Genomic DNA, 13577 nt, shown 5'->3' with positions numbered 1-13577 from the left:
GTCTGAACTACGTATTTTCCTTTCTCACTGGGACAAAGACTATGTATGATGTCATGTAGCTGAGAACAGAGTCATTTTGTCAAAGGTACATCCAAAGGTAGTGGTTTTTTGCCAAAGATCCTCTGAGACTCCAAGACCTTGAGCATGTTTCACAGAAAAAGGAGCACAGCAGCTTTTCTTACATACCCAGTTTCATGAGGGACTGAGCTGAAAGCCCAGCTCCAGGGTCTTCATCATGCAATTTATCCACTCCCCCAAAGTCACCAACGAAAAAAAATCCATGTATTGTTTGAAAACTAAGTGACTTATCGATGTCTTAGTAACTAGTCTATTTTTATAATACAGCAGGCTAATGAATGTTCTTAGTCAGCCTGCAGAAGCTGGAGAGGAGGAAAGGCAGCAAAAACCCCATGAGCTGAAGCTCAAATGTCAAGGAGCACTTCTGCTTTCAGGATGCAGTTATCTGAGCTGTGCGGTGCCTTTATTGCAGCCAGCATGGAGCAGTGCAGAAAGTCCACAGAAGCACTGGTCTTGGAAATGAGAACATAACCCAAGTTCTGCCCTGTTCTACAACAAAAAACTCTCACCAGGAGGGCCTACTGAAATCAATAAACTTTTGCCAAATTTACACAGAGATAACAGGGATCAAAAATTTGGCCTCGCATATGCTTTCAGCAACGATCAGGTGGATAGTGTCATATACAAATATCTGACTTGTTAAAATGAGGTTCGGCAATGCCAAGTATGTGATTTTGGTATTTAAGTATTTTAGAATCACAGTGACCATTTAGCACACTGCATTCAAAGTGGCTCAGTACCCTGGTGCTTCCCAGAGCTGACTCAGCATGGTGCAGAGATCCTTTGCAAGGTATTAAGCTCCTGCAAATAGAGAACCCCCAAATCACTGGAGCAGAATAAAGCTTTTCCTACACATTGTAGTAACGACTGCAATTGATGCATTATCATAAGAAATTTCTTTTTTGCTTTGCTTACATTTTAAAATGGGTTATTTTTAACTACTATGGACAGAAAAATATTATACCAAAACTGGAGGGGATGATTGATGTGGGATTTTTTTAGTATCAATTTAATTTAAGCAAGAAATATAACTTGCGTGGAATATTATTTTAGTACTTTTCTAGAAACATACAGACTTTCTACCATGGATTGTGCGGTCAAAATCCAAACTCAAGAATCTTTCCCTGAATATCACTGTTTTAATTGTGTTCCAGTGACTTAATATTTACACATTTAGAAAGTAACTACTGTGGCATTTTAAAAGATTCCTGTGAATGGCAAACTGACAAGTGCTTGCATATCATTCTAGGTAAAAGTACTTCACATTGTTCTGCTGACTGTAACAACTATAATTACTCTTTTATTCAAAATGCTCAACATATTTCAAGAAAGAATACACAATCTTCCCTTAGCGTTCTAATGAGTTTGCTTTCCAGTGAAGGGCAAATCCTTAAGTAGCAGGACATGTAAATTAACAGTATGCCTAAAATTGCCCTAAATAATTATCGCACTGTCACTGGCAGTTAATTTGACTCAGTCTGACAATGCTGAGCTGTTAGGCTTATGGGTACTTCATGTAAATCAAGCATAGGAACACAAATTTTATGGACTAAATAACATTTTCAAAAATAAATAAGTTCATAGCTATGCTTTTAGGTCAGTATGACATACAGAAAAAAAAAAATCTCATGTGAACACAAAATAAGATCTAGCAGTCTCTTCAGTGTCAGAGCAGCCAGTTTAGCCATGTAAGCCCTAGTGGAAATTAATTTTTGAGAAACACTCTATTACTTACACTAACAATTAGACTTTTATGATTATAAGTTAGTAAAATTTCAAAGAAACTTTGTGGAGGAGGGAGCCAATGGATGGTTTGAAATTGAAAGGAAAGAAATAGAACACACAATACAAACACCTTTACCTCAACTATTCAATACATATTTGTCTGTGTTTAGCCTGTACCCAGGGCTAAACTGTAACAGTTGTTCTATCACCCAATGACCCCTCACCAGCCAGGGAGGAAAATCGGGAAAAAGGAGAGCAGACCTGTGGGTAGAAGTACAACAGATTTAATGAAAACACCACCATCCACCAGAGATACACTTAGCCAAAAAATATGCCGTTGTCACAATTGACTGGAGAGCAGTCCTCAAGAGAAACCAGAGGAGGAGCAGGAGGAATCCCACAAGAGCTCCCCTCCTCAGCCAACCTTCCCGCTTTACGATGACCATGACATTACGGTGTGGGCTGCCCCTGTAGCTCACTCAGGGCAGCTGCCCTGGCTGACTCAAACTGCCAGGACAATGTTGTCCTCAAAAGGACAATGTTGCATACATATTTTAAATAGGACTACAATCCTAATCCTCCCATTTCCAAAAGGACATAGCAAACTAGAAAAGATACTGAAAGGGAAACAAAACCAATCAGCAATTCTTTTATGGAGTGCTGGGAGACCTCGTGCAGACCGGCTGGGCCTCCCTTTCCCACCGGCGGGATGTCTGGGTGCTTCACTCCCTCTCAGCCACTGTCAGGCATGAGGGGCTGTGCCACTTGCAGGGAGCCGGGTTGGTGGGGGTCACTGAGGACCCCCGACCCTCCTGGAACACCATTGCCACCACCTCACCCAGGAGAGCCCAGGCACTGGATGAGGAGGGGGCTGGAGCCCAGGCACACGAGGGGAGGTGGAGGGCAGTCGCTGTGCCAAAGGGGCAGCAGAAGGGCACAGCAGCAGTTTCCCCAAGAAAGGGGCCCTCAGCCCCCCCAACCCTCCTCCTTCTCCCACATGAGGCCATCTTTCAGGCCACAGCCCCCCAGCTTCCGGAACAGCCATATTTGTCGACATGCATCTCCATCACAGTGGGGATATCAGTTTCCTGATATCACAAGCCACCTCACTGCCGTTTGTTCTGGGCCCTATAAATACGGCTGGCCCACAACTCGCTGATCTTCGAGGCCCTCACGTTCCAAGTATGCCTGGAACCCAGAGGTCCAAGAGCAGAGCGGGTGGCTGCCCATCTTTGTGTGGGAGGAGAGAAGGCGCATGGCTTCAGGAACCACAGAGGAAGCAGCTTGAGATTGGAGGCACATACCATGTGGAGGTGGATCAAGAAGAACCAATGGAAGTAGATCCACCTCCAGCATGGCTCCCCGGGCACCAACACACCGTGACAGGGCTCTCCATGGCACCATGGCAGTGGTGTCACTGGAGTGCCCAGTGTCACAGGAGTGCCTGGCCCAGTCTCTGCACCTGGCAGTCCTGCAGGCCCACCCGTTCCTCTCCCAGCATCAGCAGTCATTGTGCTGAGTGCCACGGGTGGTGTAAGCCCTTCTTTCCCATAATCCATCTTCCTCCCCTATTAAAAAAATGAAAAACAAACCACATTAATGAACCAAGAAAATAACAGTAAAAATACTTTCCTCCTCTCTTGTTTGGTACTTTGGCAACTGCATCTGGATTCCTCTGTTCCCTCCTGGTCTCCCCAGCCCAGGAAAGACGCTGATGCGTGGGGTGTGGGCCCAGTCCAGGCCTTCGAGATGGTGAGGGGCCGGGGCACACGGCTCAGAGCGCAGCTGAGGGAACTGCCTCTGGTCATGAGGGTGGTGACACACTGGAGCGGGTTGCCCAGAGAAGGTGTGGATGCCCCATCCCTGGAAGTGTTCAAGGTCAGGCTGGCTGGGGCTTTGAGCAACCTGGTCAAGTGAAGGATACCTGTCAGCCTCACCTCTGTGCCTGGGCAGATCATGGAACAGATCCTCCTAGAAACTATGGCACATGGAGGACAGGGAGGTGATTTGAGACAGCCAGCATGGCTTCACCAAGTCTTGCCTGACCAACCTGGTGGCCTTCTACAGTGGAGTGACTACAGCAATGGACAAGGGAAGAGCTATGATGTCATCTGCCTGGACTTCTGCAAGGCCTTTGGCATGGTCCCCCCAACATCTCTCTGTCTAAATTGGTGATGGATGGGCCTGGTGGATGGACTGTTCAGTGGATGAGGAAATGGCCAGATGGTCACATCCAGTGAGTAGTGGTCAACATCTCGGTGTCCAGATGGAGATCAGTGATGAGTGGTGCCCCTCAGGGGTCTTCATCAAGAACATGGACAGTGGGATTGAGTGCACTGTCAGCACATTTGCAGGTGACTCCAAGCTGAGTGCTGTGGCTGACACGCCTGAGGGACAGGATGTCATTCAGAAGGACCTGGACAAGGTCAAGAAGTGGCTCCATGTGAACCTCGTGAGGTTCAACAAGGCCAAGTGCAAGGTCCTGTACCTGGGTCAAGGCAACCCCAGTATCAAGACAGGTGGGGGGATGAAGGGATTGAGAAAAGCTGGACACGAGCCAGCAATGTGCACTTGCAGCCCAGGAAGCCAAGCGTATGCTGGGCTGCATGAAAACTAGTGTGGCCAGCAGGTCAAGGGAGGTGATTCTGCCCCTCTGCTCTGCTCTGGTGAGACCCCACCTGGAGGTCTGTAGTCCTGAACACAAGACAGACATGGACCTGTTGGAGTGGGTCCAGAGGAGGCCACAAAGATGCTCAGGGGACTGGATCACCTCCCCTATGAGGACAGGCTGAGAGAGTTGGGGTTGTTCTGCCTGGAGAAGAGAAGGCTCTGGGGAGACCCGACTGTGGCCTTTCAATACTTAAAGGGGGCTTCTAAGAAAGATGGGGACAGACTTTTTAATGGGGCCTGTAGCGATAGGACAGGGGATAATGGTTTTAAACTGAAAGAGGGTAGATTCAGACTAGATATAAGTAAGAAATGTTTTATAATGAGGGTGGCAAAACACTGGAACAGGCTGCCCAGAGAGGTGGTGGATGCCCCATCCCTGGAAACATTCAAAGTCAGGTTGGATGAGGCTCTGAGCAACCTGATCGAGTTGAAGATGTCCCTACTTACAGCAGGTTGGTTGGACTAGAAGACCTTTAAAGATCCCTTCCAATCCAAAATATTCTCTGCTTCCATGAAAAGTCTAGAACTTTTCCTAAAGAAAAATTCCGTATGCCCTGGCTTCTATAGCATGGAAAAAGGAGAGCTGAGGCTGGAATAGGATCAAAGTTTACTAACTGTGATTGTTGTGGAGATGAGCAGGGAAGGATGCGTTTTCTCTCCCTGGCGTTAGAAGCAGCTAACTGGAGGCATTTCTTGCCTTGGGATACTATGACTGCTAAAAGCTTACACGTTTTCAAAAACTTGTTGGAGAGAAGGTAGGAAAATCCACTGTGTGTCACAAAGCTGCTGCCTCTGGTTCAAAAGCACCTGAGGGGCCTATCACTGGAGGCTGGAAGAGCCATACAGCAGAAGTGATCGGTACAGTGTATGTGAGCAGTGCAGCATGCCCCTTCTGTAGGCGTGCATTTCCTACTCACCAACTGTGGGAGCTGCTGGTGACAGAGCAGGCGACTCAGTCATCCCGGGCCAGACCCTGCACCGCCTCCTTGTGACCATTTCTCACTAGTCAGTCAGGTGAAGAAATGTGTTTTGAAATTCCTGAAGGACCTCAAAGCATGTTATTGACTGTGAGTCAAACTCTCTCCAACTTTGCAAAGCCAGTATTTCATTCCCCGTCTGCATACAATCTCCTCCCTTGGACACGCAGAAACCAACACGTTCATTGTACTGTAAGAGGTCACTGTGGCCCATCACTCCAAGGTGCTCACTTGCCCTTGAAAGAGCCATGCCAAACTATGCTTTCCCCCTCACAACAAAAGAAAAATGTCTGAGTTGAAAAATGCTAGATTTTTTTCTGATCTCTGTCTCTGAAATTCTGATTAAGACAAACAAGTAATACTTATCATGAAGACTTCACTGCCCTAGAAAACAGTGAAAGACAGCTGTGAAAAATAAATATATTTAATGGCAAATTCGTGCTCTTAACTTTTCAGAATAAGACATAGCAAAGCGAAGTGGAGTTTACTGTTATTTGTAAAAAACAAACAGAAAAAAAACCACCAAAAAACCCACTCAAAACAAAACCCAAATGCTTTAATTTCTTCCCCCAAGTAAAAAAAAAGTTATTGATTTCATATTTTAATAATGGGTCAACTAATTAGTGGAACGAATCAATATAAATGTATGTTTACAAAGCCTTCAACATTGCTAGTAGTACATTAATGTTTGAAGCGTTTTTTATAAATGTGTCAGCAAGCATTTCTCCTTTGCATGCATTCTAGTATTTTTCATTGGACTGTACAAAGATTGCAGTTTTAAAACCTGCCTAGTTTAAGCTCAGTATTTTCTATTTTTGCCACCCTATTTTTTGCCACTGGTTTAGAGACTACAAAGTTCTCAAAAACATCCAGTTTCATTAGTTTTTATGCTCCCCATTTATCACTGCCAACTGCAAAGAGGAATGGGAGCAAAAGAAAAAGTGTATTGCATAGAAGATTTAAGGATTGCTTATGTGTTTTGTTTCCTCCTCCGAAACTCTACCACAGCTATAAAAAGTGCATAATCAAGTGGCCTGATTACCTTCTACAGCTACAGTAATCTAATCAGTAAACCAAAATGATACACACATGATGAAAATAATATATGTGATGAGATCAATGGTACAGAAGCATGCTGTGCAAAAACTGTCCCTCCAGACAAAAACTGAAATAAAAATACTTTTTCTGTTCCCAGCAACACGTAGTCTAATTTCCTTGCAGGTCAAGGTAGCCTAATTAGCTCTAAATAAGGAACACTCAGAAGAGCTTGTTCTATCGTACATTTTTTAAAGCCTTTAAACACGTGATTCACGCAACTGAACTCTGGAGTTTGAAATTCAGACTGTTTTGGCAACCATGATACTGCCCTTTCCCTCAGACGGAAAGGCGTACCAGCTCTTGCAACACTCCAGCTCCTGTATGATGTTTCTTTTAAAATCTCTGTCTTGGTTTAAGCCAAATGAATAAATGCTTCTGTGGCATGTTTTAATTGCACATCCTTCACATCCTTTCTGCTCAGCCCTTCGCCTGATGAAGCACCATCGGGTGGCACAGCAGAAGAAAACCAGGCTGCATGCCAATTAGACGAAAGCATTTCTGCTGCCTGAATGAAATCAACACAGTACTTCAAATCTTGAGGCTGCTTCTGGAAAAGCAGCAAACAGGAACTTCCTCACATTACGTGCGTGACCTCCATGCTACACAGGGCTCTGCTTTCTTTAGCAAAAGCACCTTCTTATCAGGAATATTCAGAAGTTCTGCAGCAGCAAAACCTCACCCTACATTTCTGAGTCGTCTGTGACAAGGTATCTACAAGGCCGTAGTGGCCTTTGCAGCCATGACTGTGAACAGCATGTGTTAGTTAAGGGCACAAATTTAGACACGAAGACGAGCCGTGGTGTTCTCCATTTGCCAAGGACAACTGCAAAGTTCAGGCAATGTTCATGGACACAATAATACACTATACTGAAGAAAACAATCATATTGGTTTCCATAAGCTGGTGTCTGTGCATAAAAAAAAAAAAGCAGCAGACTGATGAAACTATTTCATGTTTATAAAATATATCTGGAATATGATCCAAAAACTAGTAATATATCTGGAAGCATGATCCAAAAAACAGTAAACCAATGGTAGTTAAATTGATAGTTTTCAGCTCAGGCATCATCATGCAAATAAGCAATGCTATATTTTAGTACTCGTGAAATGCTGACATGCATACATAAATCAGGAATCACTTTGCCAAGCTGTTCTCATGCTCTTTCAGTTTAAAGTGGCAAGAGCCTCATCCAGACAATCTGTGTCACTGGTCACAGATAATACTGAATTTTTTCATAAAAATACAATATTTTGTATCAACCAAAGTATGGCTTTTCACTCCAAAGACTTAGATGATTTTGGAAATAGCATACTAAAAAAAAGAAGTTGACAAGAGGCATCTTGAAAAACCAGACACAGGCTTTTGTAAGTGATTTTTGTTTTCATTCCTACATAGTGCTACTGGTTATTACTGGTTTATAATGATGACTATTTCTGATTTGTGACTCATTAGAAACCTTCTGGGGTTCCTCATGTACTTGCTTTTAAACATTTCTCCATAGGTTAAGTAATTACATTTTTTTTTTCAGGTTGCTAATTTTCCCAATTTACAACAGTGAGTATAAGTGTCTACATCCTTTGATTATGATTCAGTTGATACTGATCTGTAATTTTGGTTATTCTTTAAGACAAACTAACTGCTATAATCCTCTGCACAGTAACAATTTTCAGCAGGAAGATTATAGTTTGTTCAAACAATTACATGCAAGAATGAAACTCAAAAATAAAAGCTAAGAATAGCCAATTAATGCGTATTTCACATTTCCTTTTCTGTAATCTATAGGGAAAAACCATCAAGTCAGAAAGAATAACTTCTCCTCTAAATTCCTATTGTTGTCCTACCTTCCAAACATCTAGAGGCTACATTATCAGATGTTGTTTGAAGCTGTATAAATCAGGTAAAAAAATTATATTTTTTCTGATCTGCAGTGCAGCACCATTTTATGTTGTATTCTTTGATGAAGAAAGTTATAGAAACCACAGAGCTTGGTTTTCACAAGTACACTGTATTAGAATGTCCCAGATAAGGATTTTCTGTCCCAATGTTTCAGTGCTGGTAGCCTACACAGTTTGTGACCCAGCATGCAAAAATTCAGCTGTTTCACTAACTGCTTTTAACCACATTGCATTTCTAAATCAGCCCAGTCAAATCTATCAGAATTTTCTTCATTGTTAGAATGAACTAAAAGAACTCTTAACATGGCCGTACTCAAATTGTCTACAGTGTTTAAACCTAAGTTACGGTGTTTAAACACGTTTAGATTTTCATCATCTATCCATCACGTTATCCATCACTCTAGCATCTAGCACACTAAAAGCTGGTGACCTTTGTGCCATCTGAAACCTCAGATGCTGAGGAGACAGCCTGACCCCATCAGAGGACAGCTGTTCCTTCTCGGCCACCTCTGGCCACATCTGAGCCTGATGGGCAAGGGCAAAGGATGTGGCCCAAAACACCCAGGACGTGCCTAGACCTCGGAGGCTCCCTTAGCGCCACGCACACTGGCTACCCCAGGCTGTGCTGGGAGCAGGGCTGGCCAGGGGAGCGTGGCTGCAGCGCTTCCACGACACGAGGGGCAGCAGAGCAGAGGCTGGAGCCCAAGGCTCAGCACAAGCAGTCACATATTCACACCCCTCAATTCTGCCTTCTTGGCACTGTTCCCTTGGAACCAGCACAGCTACTCACTATCATAAAAATCAAATGGTAAGGTTAAACAAAAATACAGGCAGCAGGAGCAGAAACGTAAACGAGGCATTTCCAACAAAAGATTTAAAAGAAGAACCTGCAGTATGGTGTTTCACAGGAAGCTAATGCATTTACCTCATGTCTTTGAATAAAAACATTCCCACCTGGTGTATTTATATGTAAGATTGCTTTGGGATTACTTAGTTAAGGTCGTGTTTGAGCAAATGCTAAGAGCTGTCACCAGAACAAATGAAAAGTATTTATAGAAAACAATGTTTAGTATGCTAGAAAAGATAGAGACAACTTTGGAGAGATGCACAGAAACTGAATGGGAATAGGTCTTTTGAATCCAGACAAGATTGAATAAACAGTTTTATCTGTATTTTCTGACTTTTAAAGTCTTTTCAAGCCACTGGTAACAAAAATAAATAATCAAGAGAATCATTAGTTTCACTGTTTTCCACTTTATGCAAAATGGGTATCAGATTCAGTAACATAATTTGAACCTGACCAGAAGTAGGGCGCTCCAAATTTCATCTCATTCTCCTCCTTTATCTTTCGTGGTCGTATTATTCCTCTCATTAACTTTAATCACCATATTTGAACTACCATTAGCCAAATCATCTTCTTTAGTGATATTTCTTAATAACCGTGCTCAACTTGATCCTTCTGACTTGCTTATTGCTCTGGCACAGTTCATCCTGTTCCAGATTGTCTGTGGAGAGCTTCCGCCTTCCTTCTCACATACTGCTTTCTGAATCAACACATAAAGCTCTTTATTCCCATGATACACCTTCCCTTTTTCTAGCCTGGCAGAATCCCTTTTCACACACTCCTATTTTACTGATAGGGATTCTTCTGTCTGTGACAGCCTTCCTGTCTCACGTACCCTTACTGCCTCCATCCCATTTGAAGCTTCAGATTAATTTCTTTTAACTCTTATTCATAGATTGTTCACTGTTAAATTAGAAAAGCAGATTAGGACTTTTAAAACATTCCTTCAGTGCTCTTCTGAGAGATGTCATTATTGAATTAAGTTGTACATTTAGCATTTGCAGTAGCCAGCAAGTTGCTTAGCAGGAGTAAATTTAAGATCTCAAAAGAAGTCCATTCTTCCTCCAAATTTAAAACTTATTTCTAGTTAAAAACATTAAGTGCTTTTAGGTAAACATAAGGGAACTAAACCACACAGCTTGTTCGAAAGCTGATTTGCATTTTACTTCCAGACCAACTGAAAGGGGAAATCAGAGGAAGTCTGTGTGATCAGCCTGCAGAAGTATTTAAATCCTAGAACTGCAAGTTTATTTTATCAAACAGGACCAGACATCAGGCTTCAGGTTTATTTGTAACAACTGTTTTTCCATAGGTATGCATTAGCTGTGTTTGGGTCACGAGTAGAGGGCCATTTCCTCCTACATCACGATTTCAGAATACCAAAATGGCTTGGTCCATTTGGACACTGCAGGACAATGAGATGAGAGACTTCCCAAGAAGTCAAGACCCACCACTGTATAACCCAGTACATTGTTCTGTGGACTGTCCTTCGGCCCTGGCCTGGGGTCTAAAAGTTTGTTAGTGCAACATTTCAGGATGGCCCTTGCCCACTCCATTGCAGGGATCCTGCCTGCTAATACGTGCCCTCTCTCAGCATGCAGCACAGCACCAGCTCCTTTCTGAGGATGCTATAAAAACGTTCAAAACCAAATTTCTGAACCTTGCCCTATGGCAGCCATGATAGTCCACCTTTATCTAGCCTAAGAGAGGGTAGGAAAGCTAATACCACCAGTTCAGTGCCAAAAATTAATGGCTGAGAAAGGCCAGATGGTCCGGTGTCCCCACTGCCCTGCTACGCATCTGCTCCTGCCTCGAGTGTGGGCTTAGAGATGAGGGCATGGGAACTCATCCAGCGTTACATCCTTTCACCATGTCCTGTCGCTGCACCAGCCTCCTCCCTCTTCGCTGTTGGTTTTTATAACAACCAGCATTTTCTACGTATTTCCACTCCAACTTCCGTAGCAGTTCTAGACAACTAACCACCACCCCCCAAACCATCAGCTTTACACCCGCCAGGTGGTTCCTTACCTAGCATCAACCTACACAATCAATCTTTCTGTTTCTCACTCAGTTCATTAAAAGCTGCACTTAATAACCTGACATAAAGCGTTTGCTGTACCTTTAAAGATTTTCTTAGGCAGTTCGAGTGCCACATCCTGTTCTCCAATTCAAAACTAAGTGTGCTTTGCTGGCAGAAATGACTAGAAATTTTTGTAATTGTTTAGTCAAAAGTAAAACATTTTCAAAGCAGCTAAAGCCAGACAAGACATAAAAGGATTCAGGACATTTGAAGGATGGTGCATTGTTTAGGTAGCACATTCAGGTGATGGATAATGGAGTTTCCATTGCAGAAAAACTGTCATCACAGTTTTCTTTGAAACAATTAGCATTTGATTGACAGTTTGCTAACAGACCTATTATTACAAAAGCAGCAGCAAATTCTGTGAATGCTATTTTCACATTCTGGCCATAACTCAGCTATGCCAATTATAATACTGGAGATAAAATGATGAGGAGGTTTTAGGTGGGGCTTTTTGTGTTGGGTTTTGGTTTTGCTTTTTTTCCTCTAAGAAGACAATTTAAGGCACAGACAGGCTTTGAATTGCAAACAGCTGATAATTGTTCTCTGGCTATAGCACAGTCTGATAATTCACCCCTAGTTTTAAAACTGCAGTAATGACTAAGAAGAGACTGGGCTTATGGGTTGAAATAGTTCAACAGTCATCATACTGTGAGCTGACCACGTGTGAACTGCAGATCACTCCCACTGACCCCACGTATTGGTTAGCCCCAAGCCAGCCTGCCCATCTCTCCAGTCCAGCTGGACCATTGTCCCAGTAATAAACCTCTAGACAATCCAGTCTGAATTTTCTGGCCAGTCTCCGTATCCCCTGCTGGTCTGGCTGGAAGAGATTTTCAGAGATAAAAGCAATTCTTTATTCAGCCAGCAGAAGTTATTCTACAGGAGCTAGAAAAATCTGTTTTCTGTTTATGCATCCCCTCCACACCTGTGGAGCATGGGGAAAATCCCCTCTTCTTGGAGGAACAGGGTTAAATCTCTTCTTTATCCCTCTTCCAATGTGGAGGCCTAATGGGTGACTAGAAGAAAAGCAGAGCCCTGAAGGAGAAGCAAAGCTTGCAGCTTTGCGATAGCTGGAGAACATTTGCCATTCGAAGCAATCGGACATAGTCATGCACATGGGTCATGGAACTAGCAGGCTGCAAAAAGGAAAACAAAAGTAAGCCTGTTGTCTTCTAAGAGTCATAGGCATTCCTTCCCACAAGGACACGTTCTGGCCAGCAGCCTACAGCAGGGGCCTCCGCCTTTAGTAAACAAATAAATAAATAGCTTCATTTAAAATTATTGAATTTAAAGCATTTTTGCCACCCATGACTGGAAAAGTGCTCCCTGTGTCTATCGCTTCTCATCAAGGGGTGGTGTTTCAGTTTTGTATCTTCTCAGGGAGCGATCAGATAAAGTCCAGGTGCCTTTTATACAAACAAATACAGATGCTTCAAAAAATTTCGAGTTTGCAAAGGCATAAAAGTTCCTGGCTTGGTCCCATCTTTCCTAGTTCTTCCAACCTAAAATGCATCCACCAAACTGCCTGATAAACCATGTGCATGCTTTACTAATCCCAGTTTTCATCTTATCTTGCCGATAAAATAGCAGCGCTCTCAGAATGACAAATGCTATCTCACTTCTGGAAGTTGGCATTCAAGGTGACTGAGTGAGACACAAGGAGAATTCATTTTCTTCAGTATTATTATGGCTGATTTCTAACTCAGCAGTGACACACAGATACATAAGACACATATAGAAATGCCTGATAAAGGAAATAAAATTCTTGTCTCAAAGAATGAGATACTTCTGAAGGTGGCAATAGGAGGTTGGATGGAAGACATCAGTAGAAACACCTGATCAAATTAAATAATTCACAGACAAAACAGCGAATTGTCTGATCTCCTTTACAATATGAGTGTGTGCACCATGTAGTCTTTATACCTTTTTAAATAAAGCTATTCTTAAACAAAAATAAAAATTGAATTTCTCTGGGTAACTAATACCAATTTATACACAAAATGTGTGATATTCTGTGTTAAATTAGATTGGCATTTCTCTGAACTTTGCTCCTTTTCAACTCCCACGTGTTTAATAATGCTCTAATGTTCATTTTCTAACATGGCTTGATCCAATAGCGTGACTTGGACTTCTTTGAGTTTTACAAAAGATCACTATGGCAGTAATGCATAAACAAACATTTAAATATAAACCTAAAGTTTATAGCCA

At 42.7% G+C, this 13577-nt stretch overlaps 1 protein-coding gene across 1 annotated transcript in view; it reads right to left on the bottom strand.

Moving 5' to 3' along the window:
- TUB (TUB bipartite transcription factor) overlaps positions 1–13577 on the bottom strand; it is a 153583-nt gene that overhangs the window by 93084 nt on the left and 46922 nt on the right. The window lies entirely within an intron of this gene.

Source organism: Leptosomus discolor, chromosome 12 (genome assembly GCF_034619465.1).
Source record: "Leptosomus discolor isolate bLepDis1 chromosome 12, bLepDis1.hap2, whole genome shotgun sequence".
NCBI classification, from domain to species: Eukaryota; Metazoa; Chordata; class Aves; order Leptosomiformes; family Leptosomidae; genus Leptosomus; species Leptosomus discolor.
This window is presented reverse-complemented; position numbering and strand designations above follow the sequence as displayed.